Raw genomic sequence first — 24389 nt, 5'->3', positions numbered from 1 at the left:
TTTAGCCCCCCCCCCCCCCCCCCAAGAGAATTTTTTATATATTGATCAATTTTATTAATCGATAAAATTATTTGTGACATTATATATAAAGGTCGATTTGCTGATTATTTCGGTTCAAAGAAAATTCGATCGATTCAATGCCCAACACTGACTTTCTCGCAACTTTTCGAATAATTGATGTGTTTCCGCTTGACGCACGCGCGATTCGCGAAATTTATTATCGCGAAAGTTACATGCGGGAAGAGTCACGTGGCGAATCCGTTATCTCGGGAAGAACAGATTTCGCCAGCGCGAGCCAAGAATAACAACTACCGCGAAACGAAGAGACAGTGTGCAAAAGCGAGATCTTCCAATTGTTTCCCGCTATTTCGGGAGGCGGAAGGGACCTGGGTATAGCGGAAGAAAAATTTCAACCACCGCGCACACTGCGCGGTTAAACCGCACGTTCTGGGCAACGGTATGCCGGATGGAATCGACGCTGACGTTTCCGTGCTCTTGCGTACATCACGGGCGAGCGCACACACACGGTGTTCAGCGGCGAACGTAGCCGGAACTCTAACGGGCGGTTGCTATCTCAACTTACCGCGCCGGTGAAATTAACCCATTAAGGCCCAAAAGAAAACCGCTAAGGATAGGCTTTCAAAAATCTAAATTAAAACTAATTAAGGCAAGACGTCGAAATTTATTAAAAAGAGAAAAAAAATTTGTGTTGGATTTCAAAATTCAAGATGGCGGATTAATATGTCGGCCCGAATATTTGAAATTTTGACCTATTTGTGTGAAAATATATAGGGGGGTTTAGAGTTCGCTGAGTATAAATATGCACTTATTTTTTCAAAATTCGTAATGGCGGATCCAATATGGCCGCCCAATAATGCGAAAATTTGACATAGTTTTGTTGGTGAAAAATCCAATCAAATTATAAGCTACCTTTCGAAGGTATTTGTTTTTGGGGCAAAACACCATACTTTAGCAGGCTGTAGAAGAAAAATAGTTTTTTGACTTTAAAAATCAATATGGCGGCCAAAAATTTTTAATTTTGATTTATTTCAATAAAAGTACGTTTTGAAAAATTTTGAAAAAATAAGTGTATATTCATACTCAGCGAACCCAAAACCCCCCTATACGGATTTTCACTCAAATAGGTCAAAATTTCACATTTTCGGGCCGACATATTGGTCCGCCATCTTAAATTTTGAAATCCAACACAAATTTTTTTTCACTTTTTAACAAATTTCGACGTTTTGCCCTAATTTAGATGGTTTTTGAAAGTCTATCTTTAGCGGTTTTCTCTTGAGCCTTAATGGGTTAAAATGGACGCAAGTGTGGAACAATTTTTCAACACGATGTCAAACAGAATCATCGCAAGCAGGGAAGGTTTTGATACGTTTTGTTGTGATTATATTATCATCTTTTCGTATGCATTGTTGCTATAAACTGCGATTTTTACAAAAAATAAAAGTGTCAAACTGTCCCAAAATTGCATCTCTCGCAAAGTCCCTCCATCTAACGCGGTTTGCCAGGAGGACACGCGTTTTTAATTCTGTAATTTTCGCACTCTCCTCATCCGCGTGAAAGGGCCGAGAGAAACGCGCATGTGAATTACGCTTGGTAACTAAGTAATTAATTAGTCGCCTGTGAAATTTGAACAACGAAGTTATGAGACGTCTTGTAAAAATTTAAAATCCCATCCTCACGTAGAGTCGACACGTAGGTAGCTCTCGACAGACTTCTCTTATTCTCGCGTTTCACTCCTTACGATCGCAAACTAGGACACAGTCGTCGAGACAACAATTGTTGAGTCGCAACGATTGCAAAGAGTCAACACGCTCGTATCTTTCTCACGACATTCTCCTCGCCCACAGCTGTCAATTACTTAATACTATAAGATATAATTTCATATTGTTTAACAAAAACGTTTTTGTTTCCTTCAAACAAGACGCGTTTGATTCAGATTAATACAACTTTTTTCTCCGTGCAGATATTATTTCAACAAAGCTTGGAATCAACGACGCGCGGTACATTCGAGATTGTGTGCGATTGTTGGAATTTCAATTTTGGACTGTAAAGGGAGCAAAAATGTCAGCTGCCGATTTTGAGGATACCTCAAACGCAAGCCAACGCGGAACGACTCGTACGCGATTGCAACGCGAATGCGGAGTGACTCGTGCCGTAAACATTACCTTCGCCCACGCCAGCGTCGCGCAGTGTGCGTCGTCGAAGTAACAATGTGCACGTACGATTAAATGAGCGTGCGGCAATTTTGCCAATGGACCCGTACGAGATTTTCCGGGGATGCGTTACACGCTAGCCACCCAACGATCCGTAATAGCGAGATTTACGAGCACGCTGAGTAACGGGTCGAGCGGACAGATAAACGAGCGAAGTTCTCAGACAAGCAGGAATAAACGCGTCCTTTCATAAAACACACCCGGAATTCATCTGTGCGAGAAGTGTGCTCGAAAATAAAATAGTAAAAAACAAACGAAGAGAAAACAGGAAAAGAAGAAAGATATGCTCGAAAAGCCGGCGCGCGAAAAGTTTCAATCGAGCGCGGCCTGATAAAAGAGTCAGACGAATGCGGAATTGAAATAGTCCGGATCGTCGTTGCTAGCGACATTTTTGTGGCATGCGCGCACGAGCGCCTTTGCCTTGGCGCGTTTCTCCCTTGCATTTGAGGAGACGTAGTAGAAACGCGCGGCGATCGAAATTTCTTCAAGCTCGGCGAGAGGAACATAATGAGACACGTAAGGGAATCGCGGTTGCCTTCGGTCCTGTTAAGGCGGGGAAATGTGGATAAATTCTCCATTATCTTCCGCGGTTTTCGGAGAACAGGACCACCGTATTGCCATGCGGCAGCGGCTTGTGTTTCGCACAGCCGGTGACGTTTCGCAGAGAGCCCGGAACCGCGGAACACGCAACTTTTAGTAGCGCGATCCGACTCGGCAGACCCATATTCCATACTTATCCGAGTGAAAAGTGTGGATGTGCCATCGAATTATACTCTTTTTGTGTGCAAATTGCCAGGCAAATATCTTGCCGCGCGGAGGGTGTCACGTTTTATGACGCACGCGTGCGCGTCCTCGCAACTTCGCGCTTTTCGTGGAAGAACGCGTCGAAAGGTATACCTAGTAAAAAAAAAAGGAAAGAACGGAGAGAAGGATGGACAAAATATCGCGAATCGTAAATTGGACGCAAGTGTGGAACGATTTTTCAACACGACGTCGAACAGAGTCATCGCAAACAGGGAAGGCGATTTTGACATATTTTGTCATGATTATATTGTCTTTTGATATGCATTGTTGCTTAAACTATAAATTGCGATTTTTACAAAGAATAAAAATGTCAAAACTGTCCCAAAATTACATCTTTTGCAATGTCCCTCCATTTAATGAAAAGCATTCTCTTAAAGTGAATCAGTGTATATTCACTCTTTTCAGTGATGTTTGACTGATTCATTTTAAGAGAGCAGAGTTCTTGATGAACGAAAGCGAGTACAGCGTTGAGCGTGCTTGTGTGTGTTTATGAACGTGTGTGTTATATACTATACGCGCGACTGCCCGATGCGGTTCTGTACTAAAGACGATAAGTGCTAAATGGCACGCGGGTATTGTTGGAGGCGAAAAGAAGGAAGAAAAGTTCGTGTGCGCTCGCTCGTGCTCGCACGCGATACTCGGGATGTGCGAAACAGATGCTTCCGCGCGAGCAAGACATCAGCGTCGCAGCCATGAAAAGGTTAAAGAGCGATCGACGCTCTCTCTCGACCGACAGTGCGTGGGATGGTGTGATAACGGGGTTGTGGTGTTTTGCGGTCAGTGCGGCATAAATTTCACGAGCCCAATCTGCGCTCCTTAAATGGCGCCCGGGCGCGAATACGTGTGTGTGTGTGTGTGTGTATGCGTTCATTTAACACTCGATAATTTAAGAGCGCGCGCGTTAACGAAGTGTTAAGGATAAATGATGACGCTGCGCGAAATCGGGGACGTCTTTCTTGGCCGGATTTCTGCGTGGATTTCGTTGCTGCTCTTTCTCTCTCCTTCGGATTTTGCGCTGTATAACGACGGCAACGGAGTTGCGAATATTTCGTGCTATTTGTACCGCTCGTGGCGGAGTCGCCGCTACCGTTTTTGCCAGCTTCGTCGAACGAATACGTAACTCGTACGTCGGGGGTCGGCGTGTGCTATATTCTCGCGTATTTATCTCCGTAGAGCGTATCTGGGTTTCTCGAATCGGCGCTAGGGACATAAATCAAGGAACGAATGGAATAATGGGGGCAAGAGGGGGGTGATATGATATCGCGGAGTGGAATACTTGATAAATTAAGAGCTAAATTACGTTGGAAATATTTCACCAAATTATGCGGATAATTTAGTGAGCGCAAATTGCGAGAGCGAGATTGCGGAAAAATGCCTTGATCGCGCTCACACACGTCTCTGGTTTGCGAAGACGCGTCCGCGCAAATAACATGGATAGATAAACGCTGTTGCTGACGTCGCATCCACCGTCTCACCGATATAGTCTACGATCGATGTTGTAAAGCGGGGCCGTGAGGGCCGATTACACGTGTCAAATATCGGCGTCAATTTAGCAGGAGGTGGTCGGGGAGTGCCAATTATGCATATCGAATACATGTGCCGAGTACATAATCGATTTCAGTATGCCAGAGTGCCGGCAAAATATGAGGTAAACGATTGAGAATGCGCGTCAATTGCAATGACGAGGATTCTGACGCATGAGGGCGAGCAAATGACGGTAAGAATGTATAATGAGTGAATCAGGAAAATTGATCTCTTCCAGTGATCGAGTCGGGCCGATTACGACGAGTGGAATAAACATGGAAACGCGCGAGATAAAAGTAATGGCCACTCGAGTCCAAATAGTAACATCCTACTTTCGAGCTCAATATTCCACTTAACGTCTACTTTCATAATCTTGAAACTTGCATCAATCTTTTTCATTTCCATTTCACCTACTAATTTTGCAGAAAGAACTCTTTTCTTTGGAACCAACAAGTGACACTTGGTGCGTTTTCTGCTATTAGCGCTAAGTACACAGGAAAAAATGTTTGAAAATTAATTTATTTTTATAAAGTTTATTTCTGCAAAATAAATTTTTGTCTCACACAAAACTGTTCAAGTTTTTTTTAGAACTATGTAGAATTTCGGTCTACATGTGGGTCAAACACATTTTTCTACTAAAGTTACCACTAAATTTTCGCACTAAAAACATTTTTCTCGTTAAATCCTCGTTGAAAATGTGAATATCAAAAGAAAAATAAAAAATCTTTATTGGATGTCTGAAAACTAAATGACCAAATTAAGTGTTAACTTTATTCGTAATTACTATTAATCAAATTATAGAATTTCATTTCTTATTTCTATTTTACTTGACAAATATACGACGAATCTTTTGCAGTGATCTAATCAAATGTTCACTGATCCTTCAGAATATACAGACGTTCGAAAGTTGAGGTTGAAAGTAGGACTGAAATCTCGACTTAGACCTACTACATGCAATATCGATTGAAGCGCAATTGGCAAGTGAGAAATTTATTCACTTCCTTATTCTATCCTGCAACTGTTCGTCTTCCACGGAAAGTCGAGTCGCACAAATATTAAACTAAGGAAGATTGCACTAGCGTTTCCTTGTGTATCTTAAATTACGCAACAGTTTATTCGTCACGACTTTTCCTCAATCGTCTTTTCTCTCTCTCTTTCTCGCTCTCTCGCTCTCGTTTAATCGCTCGCTTATCTTTAACTTTTAACCGCTTTTTATCGGTTAACATTGTCGAGTTAACAGAGGTACACCGCGGGTAAACAGATGAAGCGAAGAGAAAAATGAGGTGATAATTTTTATGGCGCTTCGTACTGCTGCGCTAAGTCGCGACAGTAGTAAAGTTTAACTCGAGTCAGCCGTGCAAGTTTAACCGCGAGCGTGATCCTTCTTCCAACGCGTCGAGCACGTGTTAACAATCTGCCCTTACTTCAAATGTCCAAATAGACGTGATAAAAGGTATTTCACAATTTCTCTTATTAACGAGAATTCACGTGCAAATCGGATCTCCTCGTCACCATCCACCAATCTATGCAAAATTCATGACGACGTCGATAAAAAAATTTGCATTTCTTATGAAAGCGATTACGGGGCAATCGCGGGACAATATTCGGAGCTCGTGACATCTCTGTCGAACTTTTATTATGTCGTTAGGTGCAGTGCGATAATCTCGTTGAATGACTTTCGTAACGATCTTAAGGAACTTCGTGTACGCTTCTCGTCCGTTGTTCTCTTTTTTTGCACGTTCTTCGGCATTGAATTCTCTGGCAGGAACGCGCGCGATCGGGAATTATATCTCGAACAAGCGCGATAAAATGACGAAAGAAGATTCCCGCAACTTTTCGAAGGCAGATCTAATTTGCGCCGCGGAGGCGACGCTAAACGAATTGTCCGCAGGCGACGTCCCCTGAAGTCAAGTCTCCGAATGAAAAACAATTTATCGTTCGATAGATGTGCAGCCTGTAAACAGCCCGTGAAGCGTAAAATCGCGTTGGCGTTTTATCATGTCGCGCGAGGAGTATTATCCTACAGCCGCGTTCACGACGAACTTTAGGCTTCCATTCCGAAACCGTCTTTCCCTCGCAAACCCATTGGCTGTTGTTCCAGCAATTTGTGGTAACATAACCGTGCAGTTACGATCAGAACGGAAGTGAAATACGCGCGGCGAAGGGATAGACGAGCGCCGGCTATGCGGCTATAGCAGCTGAAGGCCTGAGGGCGGCGACTGCAATATCGTAAAAGACGTAAAAGAAACGAACCCGACGGTTTCGCGAGTGCGAAGCGGCCGCTGAACGTCGCATCGCTCGTAAAAAATCCAGCCTCGTCTAACCTCCCTCGTCCCGCCGTACCGACGTACCGCGATAACGTGGATAATGCACGATCATCTGATTTCCGCGAGATGCCACGCTGCATTCGCGTGCGACGCGGGTACAAGTTGAAAACTAATATTAAGATCGAGGAAAATCGTATCTAGAAACGTCCCATTAGGTTGCTGCACATAAAAGATTCGCTTTTATGTGCAGATTTTTCATTTTTATCAAATTCTCCTTAAAAGTTCAGATACCAAAAGGAAAATAGGAAGTCCTTGTTAGATGTCTAAAAGTTATGTCAATTTTTATTTAAAAAAAAATTAAAAAGAGTTTATATGAAAAATAACTATAATATTCTTTTCGCGTATTTCTGAACTATTTTCTTTCTCTTTCAAATTATATTTTCGCGAGTTTGATATTTTTATATACTATATGAAATATCTTTATATATTTTTGTAATCTCAAATCTCTCGAGTAAAGGAATTCGAAATATGTAATGGTCGCGACGTGACAGTGAGCTGTTTCGAAAAATCATATTCTGTCAATCCTCAATTGGCTGTAGTTATGCAAAAATGATTCATGAAGTACGTTTCAAGAAAAATGAAGATGAAAATTTGATTCATGATTTGAAAAATATAGATAACACTAAGGTTTCTCGCAATCATTCAAAAAATCAAGCACGGTCAATTTTCTTCTCTTTTAAAGAGATATTCACTGACAAGTTTAACCGTTAAAAATGGATAAAGAAGATGCAACTAGTAAAAAACGGCACAATTAATAGAAAATAAAACTGTTTTTTCATTAATTTTAGACAGCCGTAAAGCTATTTTATCTTATATAAAAAAACGTACGGATTACCCATTGGTAATTGAAAAATTCTAATTTTGTGAGTTGGATCATTCTTGCATAACTATGGCCAATTACATTCTCGCGTGTCTAGAATTTTTGTGTTCACACATGACGTTCGTACATTTCGATATTTATAACAAGATCACAAGTTTTACGATACGTCGCAATTCAGTGAGATTACCGGAGCGCTCTTTAAGCCGTCGTACCGTCGGCGTGAAATTTATGTTGCGGCGAGCATCTTTCATCCGGACAGGAAAATAGAAACTCAAAGGACGAGGAGAGACGCGCGATTCGATCGGACTTTCCCAAAGGTGTCGTATACGTGGGAAGTTCCGCCGATAAATAATGGGACTGTTCTCTCCGCGCTGGTGTTCACGCATTGTCGTACACACTCGCGCGAGTAACTTTAGCTATTTGCTCGGGCCAGACGTCAGAGCAGGATGAATCGCACGAGCTGACATTCGGCCATAACCCGTTACGGCACATCAAATTTTAGACAAACAGGCCTCCGCGTGCTCGCGCTGTATTCTCCATTTTGGATTTCTGTAAATCTTAACAGTCATGGCTTATTAGCGTCATTAGTTATCGAATATCATTAGCATTGCCGTTACTTTGATATCAACGTGATGTTAAAATGACAAATGAGACCTTCTTCATAAGATAATACAGACAGAACATTAGTGGTTAGAGAAGCTTTTTCCATTTTAAATCAATGTATCGCGTCCAACATACAGTACACTCAGTCTGATGACGATAATTAAAACGCGAATATATGGATGTATAGATATAGGCCTTCCGACGCAGCCGTCACATAAAACGTTATCGTCACGTATTACGCAATTAATTCGTAGCACGATAATAAATGAGCTGTACGATAATCGCATTTATGTATTGCATAAATTTGTAGTAATGAAGAACGCGAGCAATTATGAAATGCATTTGTTTGTGCCGAGTTATAGCACACACACTTGTGAATTAATTATTAGCATGGCGAGCTAATTATGCAAATTGTGGTATACTAGCTTCAATGTTATTATTATTTCCCCATTCGCATACTTGTTGTAACGCATATGGAATAAAAAAAAAAGGAACAGTCTTGCAGCGGCAAGAAACGGCGCGAACGCCGCTACGTGTGCGGCAGAACAGAGAGACGCTAATATCGGCTAAATGCATGCGATATTTCGGCACGCGTTCTATCCGGAAAGGCGAATAAGCAAGCGACGATGAAAAAAGGCCACTAAATCTTACTCAGAATACAACGGCCGAAAATACGATTCAAATTTATGTAAACCATTGCACCATGCATCACCCATCGCAGCAGGATGCAGCGACCACGGCGCTATTCCCATTCCCAAATGAACGCAAAACGCAATTCGAAATAGATCTGTTCCCGTGCCGCGCACGCCCGCGCGTGCGTCGGAATTGCATTTTGAGCGGCGAGTATAATTGTTTTCTAAGTTACGGGCGATAGACGCATTAGCGTTCCTATCGGTTTGCCGCGGTATTTGCACGATCGTTTTTATTTTTTGCTTCTGTGCCGCTGATAATACGCGCATTTCGCGAATCTCGCGAATCAATATTTGTATCGTACACTGAGAAAAAGAGAATTTTGTATTTGTAACTATATCTCATCACAAAGAGAGAAATAAACGCTATAAATTATGGTCAAGAGAAAACTAAAACCTTTTATTAAGTTCTATGGTAATATTAGTGATAATAACATTATACATGTTGTATACATGTTGCTGCTATCATTTTACTGTAAAAAATATGGTTGGGGCTGAAATTAACGCGCGATAATTTTAACTAAATCAACCATTTCTTTTCTCTCAGTGTAGGTGGCGAAGGCTCAGCAGTAGGAGGGGGTGTTTTATTGCAACACGGAATGCTTCGAATTAAGTATCTTGTTTGGAGCGAATAAAGGTACCGAGGCGTGGTGATTAAAAATATGAAGGCTCTCGCGAAAAATGCAAAAGGGAGAAGAGAGCGCGCGCGAGAGAGAGAGAGAGAGAGAGAGAGAGAGAGAGAGAGAAAGAGAGTGTGATAAATTATAAATAATTATTATAACAATTAATTTATTATTATTATAATAATTATTTTCGGAAGTATTTTCGGATAAATTAATTATTTTCGGAAATTCGAACGCGGAATCACCGCTATCGGCTCGATCTCATTAACTTCGCCGACGCTCATCGCCGAAATTACGGCTTATATTCCACGGACTTATTAATCATCCATTATTGAAAAGGCCGTCGCCGTTACCTCCGCTTTCGCCACCGCGGAACAAAAGCGTGTCTTTAATCGAAAACGGATACTCCACAGCGATTGTCGCTCACGTCACATAATTTGTCGCGGCAATGTTGCCTGCCCCTTCTTCTTCTTCCTGTCTTCTCGCCCAAGGATCGACTAGGGCTGGGGCAACGACTTCAGCTCCATGGAGGAGCTTCGCGTTTTTTTCCTCATCTCCTTCTTTCTCCCCTCTTCCCCTCGCTCCACTCGCCACGCGTTTCTTGCCGTAGCGATTTCCGTCGCGACGAGACGCGGAGAATCGCGGAACAATAAACAAGCCCGGCAGAAATTAATGCGTACGAAAGTTTCTATTTTATTTCTTATTTTTTTCCGGCAGGAAACGAGCTTGTCGAGTGTGTTCGAGAACTCTCGTAGAGAAGACAGGGGAGGGAGGGAGAGATTGCTTGAAGGAGGAAGCCGCGAGTGAAAGTACGAAAAGCGATGGTTTACGCATCCTGTCTGCGAGCCGCGTACGATTGCACTTAAAACGAAAGGCAACTCTGTCCGTCTGCTTAGTTCGCTTTGCGATTCAGTGATTATCAAACTTTTGTGGCCGGCGATTTCGCACGAATTTTTATTTCAAGAATGAAATTTATTCACGACTCGACACGATGATACCGTAACCCTCCTTATACACCCTTCCACACACGCGTATTATTCATTTTACAACCGCGCTGCGCGTTTCCTCGCAAACGCTCTCTCTCGGAAGCGAGGCGCGGCTATATCGTTGAATTAATTTCGCGCGTTTTCAACGAATACGTGTCCAACGGTGCAGTTTGAAATCACGTTAGCGCGGACCATCAACATGCGAATATCTGAACAGGGCATGTACACTGAAAAAATTATTTTTGTATTTAGAACTAAAATACTTGGCACACATGATTTCGTTGGTATCGCTATAGTTTTACCTTTGTCAAGTAAATATATGTATTACTGAGAATTTTGAGCTCGCCTTCTTTGTACATCCTACAACACGTGGACAGTTTACAATAAAGTGGCGCAGTTAATTCTTTCAGAAATATTGCTTCAATTGGGTGTAAACGTCACGGTTGCAACGCGAACTGATATAATGCCGAATGGAGAAGCTATGGAAGTATCCAAAGGACCGTAACTTTCCTCTTAGCCTTTGCATCGCCGAAAGCTCCGTCTAGGTATTCTTACGCCGACGGCGCAAATCTCGGCGTACAGTTGTTTTTACATCAAACGTGCACGAGCCAGGCAACATTCTACTGAATTTCCCTCCAGAACCTAAACTACAGTAGCCCCGTACCTGTTGATTCGACGAGTTTCAAGTGTGCTGATCCTCTTAAGCGTGAATTTTGAATGACACGCGTCTCTGTCTTTGACTATTCATCCGTCCGCGGCGCGACGGCTTTGCGTAATTCAAGTTCTACGCAAGCGACTAGAATATCAACTTAACGCGACGCCGGCAAAGCGAACGTCACGCGCGTATCCGAGGTAACATTTTAACTCTAATCTAATTTTGTCGAAAAAAAAATCAGAAAAAAGTGGAAAGAGAGGAAACAAAGCCGCTTCCGTGGGAATTTACAAAGTAACGGGATTTTAAACGAGAATGACAAAGCCGGGGGCGCAATTTGACAAATATTATATCTACTCCCGGCAAAGGCCGGAGAAATTACTTTTCCATCGGTGCGATATTTTCAACGTTTTCATAGAACGTCGCGACAAAGGAAAAGCTGATAAAACTGATAAACTTGAGAATGTCTTTTGAACTTTCCCCTGGATACATCGTCTAACACGCGATCACGCAAATTTGATACAGCAAAGACGAGACTAAGCTGCTTTTTGCGCTCCCGGCGCTATGAAAAGCACTTTCGCGCGTTTCCTTTATGCTTTTTATCGTTCGCGCCGAGCACAAGAGCAGCGAAAAAGGTGCAGTGGCGGTGGCGGCGGCAGCGGCAACGATGGCGCGAAGAGACAAACATAGAAATAAAAGATTCACGGTGACAATTCTTCGAACTCCCTTCTGACGACGTGTTTCCGGTGAAATGACCACTGTCCGACTCGCCGCCGTGTATCATGTAATAAAGCACGTGTATAATAGGATCTACAACCGCTCGCCGTGTAATATCCAATCCGTACGAAGCAAATCAATTTCACGCTAAGCGGATTGCTGACACCTGCCGTCACGCGTAATGATTTTCCGATGTGACAAAAAATCACATTTCTCCACCGTATCGCGGCTCCGTCAAATCGCGAGACGCGATATCGGAGGGCGTATCGCTAACAGCAATCCTGTGTATCATAATAACTGCGTTCTATGTGATTAATAACGCATAATACGCGATTAATAGTTGTAGAACGCCGGATGAATAATGCGCGCAGCATAAACGGCAAGTTAATTTATTATTCCGACCAGATTCGCGGGGGCTTGATTAATAATTGACAATGGGACCCGATCGATGGCGACGAGCGCGCGAATAAATATGAAAGCTCGACGCGGCGAGACTCCTCGCGCCCTGAGAAGACAGAGAGATTCGTCTCCCCGTCGGCGAAATTTACAAGCAGAAGGATAACGCAGGAGAGAAGAGAAGCTGCTGGAGTCGCGCACAACGACGCTAAGCAATCAAGTTACCGGTAGTCGGAATTTTGAGATTGCGTTGCGCGTCGCGCCGCTGCGGAGAGATCTCGCGCCTATCATCCCACTTAGCGCGGAATCTCCGAGTGCTGAATTGCTAGCTGCGATAACGCCCATGCATACTAAAACGAGGCGAACGTTTACCAGGAAGAAATCGTTATTCGGGCACGGAGGAGCCAATAGAAAAGGGGGAGAGTTCTCTAAGCCGCGACCCGATAAAGTGGAGATAATCAGTCGAGTCGAATGTTGTTCCCGATGTAACTGAAATGCAAGGTCGTTGTTAACAACGAGCGCGATAAAGCGGGTCATTAAAAGCGCTAATACACTCGCGCATAATAAGCTATTATTATTCTACGAGATAATAGACGGTTATTATTCCACGAGAGGGATAATAAGCCATTATTATTCCAAAATTGCACGTCACGAAATATTCAGTGCGTGCGTACGGTGATGATTTTTTATTTCACACCAGGGAGACATTTCGCGATACGATGAATGCGAGGCGCAGGAAAATTATCTTGCAAAACTATGCGAAAACCTGTCACGGAAATGGCTTTACACCCGGATATTCTCTGTGTGTGTGCGCGGAAATTGGGAATAAAACTGCACAGCACTGTATCACGGTTTACAACGATTTTATATTCGGATTTCCGTGGCCAAAAGGTCGTGCAAGTTTTCAATCACAAATAAACAACGATAGTAACAGAGGGAAATAGGACGTAAAGTGAGCGTTTTGTCCTGCGAACTCCACCACCTGTGATCATCGAATCGGCCCTCGAAAGAGCATTATATCCGCGATGACAACAAAATTATAGCGTTCGACAGATGAGAACTTATCGTTCCAGCTGCTCTGTTTATATCGAAGCAATCGCGCTGAAGACTCGCGCGTGTGCGCGCTACATTTTTCCCGTCGGCTTTCTCACATCTCAATTCATTTCCTGTGCGCGTTACACATGGCTATATTAAATAAATATCATTATTCGCAGTTATCCATCCATAAATTCTAATTAATCGCCAACGCACAATAACGTAATTATTTTCCACGATGATCATGTCACACACGCTGAGTAAATCTATATAGGGAAATTGATTGCGTGCAAATTGTCGGAATTCCACAAGATCCCGATTCGTGCCGCCTACGAAAAACGAAATTGCGGCTCCATAGCTTATATATAGGGTGCCCGAAAAATCGTTATAGGTACAAGATCAAGATAATCAGAAAAGTATGGCTTTATGTGATTTTCGCAATACTTGCCCCGTAATTTCGAGAGGTGACCGGCGCCGAAAAAAGTACGTTTTTTAAAATTAGTTAAGAAATCATAAAAAAGTAAGTCATTTACACACTGAAAGCCATTTTTCATTAGACGTGTCTACAGGCTCGTTCTACTGCTTCCTATGCACTCATTGACGCATACGGTTTAATTCATTACGACATAAATATTACGAAAATCAAAATAGTGCACAACTTTTCTGATTATTTGGAGCCGTTCTATCTGTATACCGCGGCTCATAACGAATTGTCAGACACCCTGTATATCATACACGCGTACATCGATAGTAAAAAGCGCGTAGTCTGCGGTGGGTTGCCTGGTTATATCGCGCAAAGGTCGGCGGACTGCAAAATTTTCCGTGTCACGTTCGTTTCTCCTTCACAGCTCTTGCGTAACATTGAAGTACGTGCAGTTCTCTTAAGCTAGCAGGATCAAACCGAACCTATCGTGCCATTTTGTACTAATTTATATCACTAAGAAGAATTCTATATTCCATCCCATTTAAAAAAAAAAAAAAAAACAGTGACGCTTAGTCTAACTAGCTAACAGAATTACACGAAAAAGAAAGAAAATAAGAAAGATAAACAAAAGCAAAAATAAAAAGGATTGAATTTGTACTAATTAATATCAAAAACCCAAATCTCGCATCCATTCTCGCTGAAATAATTCTGATCTTATTTTCAGCATTATTGATCACAAGAATAAAGTATCCTCCCGAGTCAAAATTTTGATGCTACTTTGACGCTCTTAAGGATAGTTTGCGCCTATTTAGACGGTTTATAGTCTAGGTAAAACCTACTTTGACGATATTGATACTCATTAATTTCTCTTTTGAACCTTTGAACCTTTAACTCTACCTTGTCAAAATTTTGACGCTACTTTGACACTCTTAAAAATAGTTTTAGCCTATTTAGATAATCTAAGGTAATAATAATAGCTTATTATGTGCGAGTGTATTAGCGCTTTTAATGACCCGCTTTATCCCGCTCGTTAACAATGACTTCGCATTTCGGTTACATCGGGAACAACATTCGACTCGACTGATTGTCTCCACCTAAGTGAAACCTATTTTGACGATATTGACACTCATTTCCGAGTCGAAATTTTAATCCTATGTTGAACCTTGAATTCTATAAAATACATATATTCTATGTAGGAGCTAAAGCTTCAATAGAAGTTCACAACTGAACCTACTTTGCTAAGATCCTACTATTATACAATCTACTTTGACGTTGAAGAAAGCGAAAGCGGAAATTTCAGACATCATCAGGGTCAAAGTAGAAATAAATTATATCATTATATCATTAATTATAGAATTAAACGTACTGTGCTATCTTAGCTCCTACTGCGGTATAGAATTTAAGGTTAAACATAGGGTCAAAATTTCGACTCGGGCTTTAGGGGAGACCGGGGTGAGATGCTCTATATTTTTAAATTTCAAACTTCTCAGGTAACTAATTGTTGTAACTGACTGTATAAATATGGTAGAGGCAACCTTCTTGTATTAACGCTCGCCGTTACCCTGTTAATCATATATTTTGTTTTATAATAACTAAAATACGCGAACATGCAGCAACAGAACCATCTTGCCTTGCTACCGGGTTTAGTTGCCCAGTAACGTAGACTAAGAAGGCCACGTATAAAATATGTATCCTAATTAGTAGTTTCAGAGTTTCCGCAAGCGGTCTACGCAGCCCTCCTGCCGGCCTTTAATTATAAGCCAACTTTACCTCGTCTGTCAATATGCTCTATTTCACTTACTTTATGTGTGACAATTGCATTTGTTACCAGAAGAGTATATCACATATTTGCAAGAAATTCCATTCTAAGTAATATATCGCTTAATTTTATCCAATCACAATGGAGAATACTAATAGAAAATATCTCGAGGCTCAAAAATTTTTCGCTATTGCCAAATCAGTTTTTTCTATTTTTTTTTTAACGGTAATATTATTCCGATTTTAATGAAATTCAAAAAAAGTATTTATATTCTGAAAGGGTCATTTCGCGATTTTATATTCACTATTTCTGTCAAGATGAATACTAAAAAAAACACATGAGCAACATACTCCTGTGACCATATAGTTCCAGTTTCTCCCTGCCAGCAAAAACAAATGGTATTTTTACACGAAACGTATGAGAATATGTATACTCAAATACGAATGATTCTGCTGGCAGCAAAGAGTGCTTGCAGCTTTACTCTTAACAGGGGGCGTTCTTGAAAAGAGAACGACATGAGTACGCGTTTCTCATCGCGATCCTCAAGTGTGCAATTTGCGAATTACGTAAATATGAAATTCAATGTCCACACCCACGCATATACGGCGTGTGGTAATCCCGGCGAATCCGCGCGCACAGCTGGATCTCATCGTGATTCTTTTCATTACGGCTCGTTTAACGAACTGGACAGCGAATTATTATTACCGTACGAGGTGACATATGCGACAAATAGCACACGCGAATCGTCGATTCACGGCGATTTTTGCGTAACAACCAATGCAGCGAGGCAGTTATTCGGCCTGTCATACTCTGCGACGTATGACAGGCGGAATCTAAAACTAATAGCCCGAATGTCGATAGCAAGTCGATATCAAATCAAGACGCGTGGTTACAGTTACAGCAGCTCAAGACATCGCAAATTGCATCGAGCCCGAAGTTTAATTCCAACGTCAGTCGCCTTGTAGGTAGCAGATATCTGGAGGAACGTGTGTAATCACGGGTGTGTGTGTATTATGTATATTTGTGTGCTCGCGCGCGCATACATATGTGTATCATGAAACTCTGTTCTTGTAAAAAGGGAAAATTAGATTCGCGCGCTGCGAGTCGGAATTACTGAGTGTCTTAATAAGCTACTTAAATTGCAACGAGAAATGTGTGAAACTTTGTAAAATTGGTAGACGTAAGAGAAGTCTAGATGCTTGTGCATTTATTATAATATCGAGTGACTTCGCGAGCGCGCTAACGAAATCTCGTCGAATCCCTCCTGATTGTGAGAAAAGAAACAGAGTTTCTCGAGAGCGAGATTTCGAGCCGACACGGGGACGTTAGCACGCGCTTTGTTTTACATAAATTTATCATTAACTTGACTTACGACCGGCGCTACGTGTGTTGCAAATTAAAATAAAGCCACGATCAATTTGTATTATCTGCCAATTGCTCGGCACGCAACGAATCCGTAAAAGCCCGCCATGATCCACTTAAGCGCGCGAGCTGCCAGTTTCAGCCGGAAAAACTGTCAGCGAAATAACAGCACGAAATAGCCGCGAAAAGGGCCGCGCGCCAGAAAATAATTATGCATTCTCCCCGTCTGCTGCGTCATGTTATCCCTTTTACATGCTAATTATAATAAATTTCGTACAAATACGTCGGCATGTTTGTGATCAAGTAAGCCGACATGCGAGCGCTTTCAATTGTTCGGTCGATTATTTCGTGCATAAACCAACCGCCTCTGTTATCATCCCTTGAAATTGATTTCACCTCCGCAGTTAACGGCACACGTTAGTTACGTGTCACATTAAACAACTGCAATGAATATATTAACATAAAAGTATCTACTCCCGGACACGTATCTAGCCCTGGATATTTTTATTATTTTAGCATTTAAATACGAATATTTAAGCTTTTAATATTAATTTAATAAAAAGATGTATGTATATATTCAATATTTATATATATATATATATTTTTTGTTAAAAGTTTAAATATTCATACTTAAAGACCAAAATGATAAGAATGACTAGGATTTTATCCGTATATCCGCGTACTTTAACCTTAACGCATAAATGTTTTATAATATATATCCGCGTACTTTAACCTTAACGCATAAATGTTTTATAATATCTTAATGGAATTGTGTGCCGAAGGTCTACTCGCGACAACAGTTTCGCGAATGTCGTTTTATGGATTTGTCTCCTTCCGCGCACGCGGCTTTTGTTATTCTACCAGACGCATCATGAGAATCGACACTATCGAATCTCGATAAGACATTCTTGGCAGTACGCTTCCACGGGAAATAGACACACGAGGTGGAAAGGGTTTCCACTCGATCGCGTTTTCAACCCCGTGAAGCGAAGTTCTAGTCTCGCGGAGAAACGACTATGGCTGATGCGCGACATTTTACGGTGAAATCATTAATTAAAACGCTCTCGGGAGTGGGCGCGAATGGACTTCCACCGCCGTGGAACGCAAGTATCTTCTGCGACATAATAATGGGAACCCTCACGCGGACATTCGGTTGATGCGGTACCATCACGAAGAAGGGCCGAGAAAATAAAAAAAAATAGAAACAAGTCGACAGCCGTTTCCGTAACAGATACTGCAGTACAAGAGTAATAAAGACAACGATATTTTTCACCAGCCTGAGCATGCCGCACGTGAATTACACCGACAAAAATACCGCCGACAAGCCACTTCCGTTGTAATCGATAACTGTCGAAAAAAAAAAAGAAAACTAATAGATTCCATCGTGGCTCGATGAAATGGGAATTACGCGTGCGAAGCTTGCAAACAATTTAAAACAACCAGCTAACGGCTATCGGCGACACCGGGAAACCATTAAGGTGTTCACAGATGCAAATTCAAGTGTAACATTCGACGAGTAGGAAAGTACCAATAAAGCGAAGGGTCTGTTTAAATTATCAAAAATCTCGTTAAATGTCACTTCGGAAACAGTTCGTGTAGAGAAAAGGATTAAAGAAAGAAAGAAAGAAAGAATTTTCGACAAATGCTACATGGACTATCTCCATGTGTCGAATTTGTCACGAAAAAACACGCTTCTTTTCTCTCTAATGATATAAAAATACTAATGTCCGGATATTTACTTAATCCTGAATATACTTATTGTTTTGGTCTTTAACACGCGTTGACTACAACATCATATATGTGTGACACAACGAATTCTCGCCAGCGTCACACATGTGCGAAAAGCACATTTTTTCTATGTTCACATTACCAAACTAAGTTTGTTTTACGTAATTATCTAAGAAAAAATATAAAGGAACCATCAAATAAACCGTGGTACCAAACGTGCTAAATATGGAAGTACTCAAAAAATTTTAACACAAAAAGATATATGTTGAGAAAATTGTGAAATTTTTTCGTATTTAAAGATCAAAATAATACGAGTGTCCAGGATTAGGTACATATCCGATAATTGATACTTTTACGTTAATTTCTCGGAGCGATTCAAACGATCTCAACTGCATTCAGAAACACAGCAGCTTTCGTCTTGACGCGACTATAATTACGTCAATAATGATTCTCCGTTACCGTGAATGCTCACTCGCAGAGAAACAGAGGAATCCGCTTACTCATATCTCGTGAAAACGGCTCAGGGATTAAGTGTCATTAGCTTTGCGTCGCGTTAATTCGATTTACGCCGGGATGAACGTGAAATTCTTCTTAAATCCGGAGGAATCCCTCAGTTACCTTGCACGTCGACCTCGAGCTGAAGCAGCGACCGTGCCAACTCGCTTCGATTGAGATCACCTCGGGTAACCCCACGGCATCTTGAAACATACCCTCCGTTGGAATTTCGCGAACAATCCTTTCACCGCAATAAACAGTCGGATACATGCAACGGAAATAGCAACGCGGAAATTACCGGGAGCTTATCCACCGAGTTTATCAGTCGATGTTGAGGCGTTAAACCGTCGTTGAAATTAAGCCTCGATATATCTTATCAGAGATGTTAATTGAATTCAAGAAAAATATAAAAAAACAAATTTATTTATGAAAATAAAACGAATTTCTATCTTCCTCTTTCTTTTTTTCTTTCTTTGTTATTTGAGAGAGACTCCTGAAGAAGAATAAAAGTATCATAATGTAAAATCAATATTTGCAAAAAGTTGAAACCGCTCAGGGAGGGAGAAACTCAAGAAAACTTAAGTTTAGTGGATGGAATAGTATACCGTGGATTGTTCAAAGAACGAAAAAGGATTATGAAATAAAAATTATACGCCAGCGGGCAAAGCGACAGGCGGGAAATTCCCGCGATTCGATCTCCCCGCGAATTCAAAGCGATGTCGGATCTAAGGGATCGTTTAATATTACAGACACCCGACAGGGGATAAAGTTTAGAAACTTCGGTCGGAGAACTACAAACAGCAGTGCGATCAAACTACCACTCCACAACCACGGACCTGGCGCGTATCGTCCGATATCAATCGGCGCTATGGTGTCCTGTTTGGTACAGTTCGAATCAATCTGTGAATTTGCTTGCCTCTCGAATGGAATAATAGCGACGTGTGGCTGTTGCAACTTGCAAACAACATTAGATTGACGTTGCTCCGGTCGCGCGCGACTTATCGTCCGAGCCGCTAATGGAACATGATTTGAGTATCGTTAGGGGAAAGGCGTCACCCGCGATCGATACTTTAAGTCGAATATAATTCGCGTCGTGTTCCTCCTCGCGACGGCTGTTTTGCGGAAAAATACCAACAGAAATTGCCACCGCGATTCTTTATGACTTAGCGCGAGTACGATTTAATATCTTAAGTGCAGCTGCAGCAGAGACGCCAATAGGACTTACGATCGAGCAAAAAGACGCGCGGCAAGAAACGGTTATTCCAGACAATATCAAGCGGTGCCGCGTGCAATACGGTAAACGTGACAAGAGTCGAGGAGAGAAAACTGACATGAAACACACGACAGTTTCCGATTGTAATGAGCCACGAGAAACGCGTCGATGCTCTCTCGCCGCCGCGAATCAACGTATTGTAACGTATATTAAATAATTCGTTGTTACGGCTTATCATTACTTGTCCATGCACGACTGCTGGACGCAACGGGGATGGCAGCGGGACAACCGTGACAGGTGGCGAAGCTACAGCGACACAATCGGATGCGAATTCGTTTCTTCCTTTTGCAACACTTAGAGGCAGGAAATACATGCCCCGAGTGATGCAATAAAAGCGTCGCACTCGTGAAAGCTAATAAAACGTCCCCCCGCCCCGTCTCATCCTACGCTGTGTGTGTGTGTGTGTGTGTGTGTGTGTGTGTGTGTATGTGTGTGTGTGTGTGTGTGTCGATGCGCTACACTATTCCCTGACGGTACTCGAGGTAAAAAAGGATGTAGCTTCAATTGCAGCAATTAGATACGTACTCGGCAGTGGCAGTAAATCCGCGAGTGTGTCGATATGGCTTTTGAGCGAGCACGGCGACGCACCGGAAGCCGGGCGGACGAAAAACGCTTCCTGCGTGACTCTCGGGTGCGACGTGTCCTGTGTGAAGGGGCTCGTGTGTACCGCACGCGATCCGATAGATCACTCGGTCCCGCAACACCAAGAGATGAATCACGATGAGTCCGGCAAAACTTCACCCGATCCACCCTGCGCCTTCCGCGCCCGCTGACATCGGAAGACGCGCGCCGCCTTCTTGCCGTTTCTTTAGTGTAATTCCTCTAGAGGAAATGCATTTACTCGTCGTCACTCTCTCAAGCCCGCGCCTCGCCTTCGCTCTTTGTTCAAGACAAAGGACTCTTTTCACGTCGGGCTAATAAAATGCGAACGGTGCTCCCTTCGATATAAAATATGCAACGAAAAGAAAGGAGCAATGAAAGTACTCTCTCCCACGGCGGGCGTTTAATATATACTTCTTTCGATCTCTTGCGCGCAAGTATTACATCTCGAGAGAGAGAGAGTGGTTGCTTTCTTAAGACTCCTCGCCATGAATCTTTGTAAGATCGCTCCGAGGACTTACGCGAGATATTGGGGAATTTAATTAGAAAATTTTAAAAGTTACACGCGCGTCTCGATCCCAGGATATACTTGTGCAAAATCTCATTTAATTCGCGAATCTTGATACATTCGTTTGTCACGAATCGGCTCTCCCACGAACTATCATTTACGAACTTCTTGAGATAAGAAGAAGAAAAAAGAAAGGAAGCAAAAGCATCGCGATGTACTGTTCAATTAAGGTGATTACTACCTCAACACCTCTTTCCGATCCCGCGCGGATCAAGCGCGAAACACTCTCGTGCTCGTGATACAAATATTTCTCTTTCTTTTTGTTATTACATACGCGACGGCACGTATTCTTGCGATCGCGACTATCGAGCTCGATCCCGGCGATTCGTACGTATCGTAGGAAAATAAACGACGGCGTCTCTCCCGATAGGATAGTCGACGGAGCGCGTCGTAGCGTCGCGATGCTGCGAACGCCACCGAGAAAGCCGAGGGAGAGACGGAAGGGAGAGAGGAGCGTCGCGACGACGCGGAGGCTGACGACGCACTGACTGCCCGCCGCCTGGGTGCTCCCGAGAGTAGTCGCGCTGTGTGTGAGAGAGAGAGTACGAGAGAGAGAGAAAGAGAATAAGGGAGAGGGTGGAGGGATACAGAGCGAACAAGAGAGAGAGAGAGAGACAGAGGGGGCGTGAGTGAGCGAGCGAGGCAGGGAGGATGGTAGGAGGAGAGAGATAGACAGAGAGAGAGGATGCAGCCAGTCTCCCGATCTTCTAGCTGCACCGACACACTCTCATCGTGCCAAAACCCATCCACCCACGCGCACCCTCGCTCGCGGACACCCCCTACGTATCCTCGTTCTCGGTTGATCGAGAATCGCGCGTCGAAGATCGCGCGGGCACACTTGCCATCGTCGGCGGCGATTGTGATGGAGCGGATAACAAAGCTCGGGAGTCGAGGGATCAGCTGTATTCTTTTTACCGAGTATGCCCTCGTTGGAAATTCCATTGTCTAAGGACGGAAGGCACGTATAAGATAGAGGAATAAACTATGTAACGCGTTCTGGACGTCTGTCTTATAACAGCGCGGGAGTAACGAGCCCGCCTAACGAGGGCGGTATATGCGGCGCCCTTTGTGCCGCACTTTATTACATATCTTAATGAGCTGGGGCGTTTTTGCGATTGGAGTAATATAATTTCGCGGGCGCTTAAAAAGCAATATAATTTTTCAGAGGCGCAAGCATGACTTCCTTTAACCCCTCTTTTTTATTCGTTTCGTTTATTCTTTCTCTCCTCCTTTTGTGTGTTCTCTTTTTTCCATTTCTCTCTATTTTAAAAATACCACAACTTCGAACTCGAGAGGGCGTCGTTTCATATTTTAGTACGTGCCTCGCACTCCCGCGAAATTTTACATCAGTCAAGTGATTTAACACTAGCAAATGAAACTTAAATGTGTAATTAGATGGTACGAAATAATGGAACACGGAGTTATATACGCATCGAATAAAGATACACGCCACGAATAAGAACAGAGTATCTTTTTAGTTTTAGAGTTCGATTTTTCGTTATTAACGAGCGGCATTGAAGCAAATTTTATTATGTTTCGCAGTGGACTACAAACCACACACATATACACACTCTCTCTCTCTTTGTTATGAATAATTACGCGAAAGCTCGTACATATTTAAACACGCACAATATAAGGATTTACATTCCGCGGGTATGTTTCAATTCGTATTTCCCGAAAAGTAACGATGAGCATAACGAGATTTGACTTGCCCGACGGTAAAAGCTGTTCGCGCGATATTACTCGAGTGTAAGTTCGAAACTGTACTTTTAATCACAATAATAATTAAGATAAAGACTTGCTCCAGATTGCAGCCACTTTCGAGCACACGCCGCACGATCGATTAATTAATTCACGCTATCGCTATTTTCCTTTTGATATTCGCAATCCGCGTCTCCTCGAGTATCTCGGGAAGTTTCCAGCGCGCGTGCTCTCTCATTAAAGAGTACACGCGACTTTGAGCAGTAACTTGCTAACGAATCGTAAATCGTGTAGCAAATGATATTCCACATCAATTTCGCGACCAATCGTATCGCTCGCCGTCACGACGACACTCGTTAATTATCAAGTCTCAGTGTCTGAGATCCTTAATAAACGCGGTGATATATCTCCCACTGTTTTGCATGCGACAACACAAGCGGTTTTAAACTTCGTCCTGAGATATCGCACTTCGTGCACTATTTCGCGAAACTTACCTTGAGGGAAAACGCAGTCAAACTATGATTGCAACGAAGCAAGATTCGCAGAATATGATGAGTACGCGAAGAAAACAAATATAGAACAATGTATTATAAATTAAAGTCCTCATGTACTTGTTTTCCGGGTTTAGACCACGTCTTCCTTGTATTTGGACGATTTGTGAATGTTTCAGTTCATTTCTTCAGATTTCAAATCGCCCTGCTCCCTGAACAAGTGAATTGAAATGTTCACGGAACGTCGGAATCAAATACATGGGAGACGCCGTCCAAACACGGAAAACAAGCAAAGCATTGGCTAATACTATGCAAAAGCCTAAAATACCAAAGTCCCCATGTGTGTACTCAATGAATCACCCTCGTCTTGGTAATACGCTTCAGCATGAAAAGGACCCCGCACAAAACCTATGGAAAATGATTTTTGGTCAAATTGGCTGAAATTTCACTATGTTATAGTTTTCGCCATGCTGATAAAAAGTTATCATTGCACCAAGTCCCAAAAGTCAATATTTTCCAAGATATAAAGCGTGAAAGTAGTGAAATATGGTCGTCCGTAGTAGTAAGTTATAAGTATAAGT

General features: G+C 42.5%; 1 protein-coding gene across 5 annotated transcripts in view; it reads right to left on the bottom strand.

Annotated features, from left to right (window-relative positions):
• The window catches only part of LOC116848300 (trace amine-associated receptor 9), a 112326-nt gene that overhangs the window by 71205 nt on the left and 16732 nt on the right, over positions 1-24389 (bottom strand). For 2 of the 5 annotated variants that reach the window (XM_032824224.1, XM_032824225.1), the window contains exon 1: positions 20974-22496. The exons of 2 other annotated variants lie outside the window; for them this stretch is intronic. The gene's annotated coding sequence lies outside the window, so the exon portion shown is untranslated. Of the gene's footprint in view, positions 1-20973; positions 22497-24389 lie in introns of those variants that run through there. One more of the 5 variants, XM_032824221.1, reaches the window with a different exon arrangement.

The sequence above is a fragment of the Odontomachus brunneus genome, unplaced genomic scaffold (assembly GCF_010583005.1).
Source record: "Odontomachus brunneus isolate Ranch 3 - 2012 unplaced genomic scaffold, Obru_v1 Obru_scaffold_092, whole genome shotgun sequence".
Classification (NCBI taxonomy): Eukaryota; Metazoa; Arthropoda; class Insecta; order Hymenoptera; family Formicidae; genus Odontomachus; species Odontomachus brunneus.
This window is presented reverse-complemented; position numbering and strand designations above follow the sequence as displayed.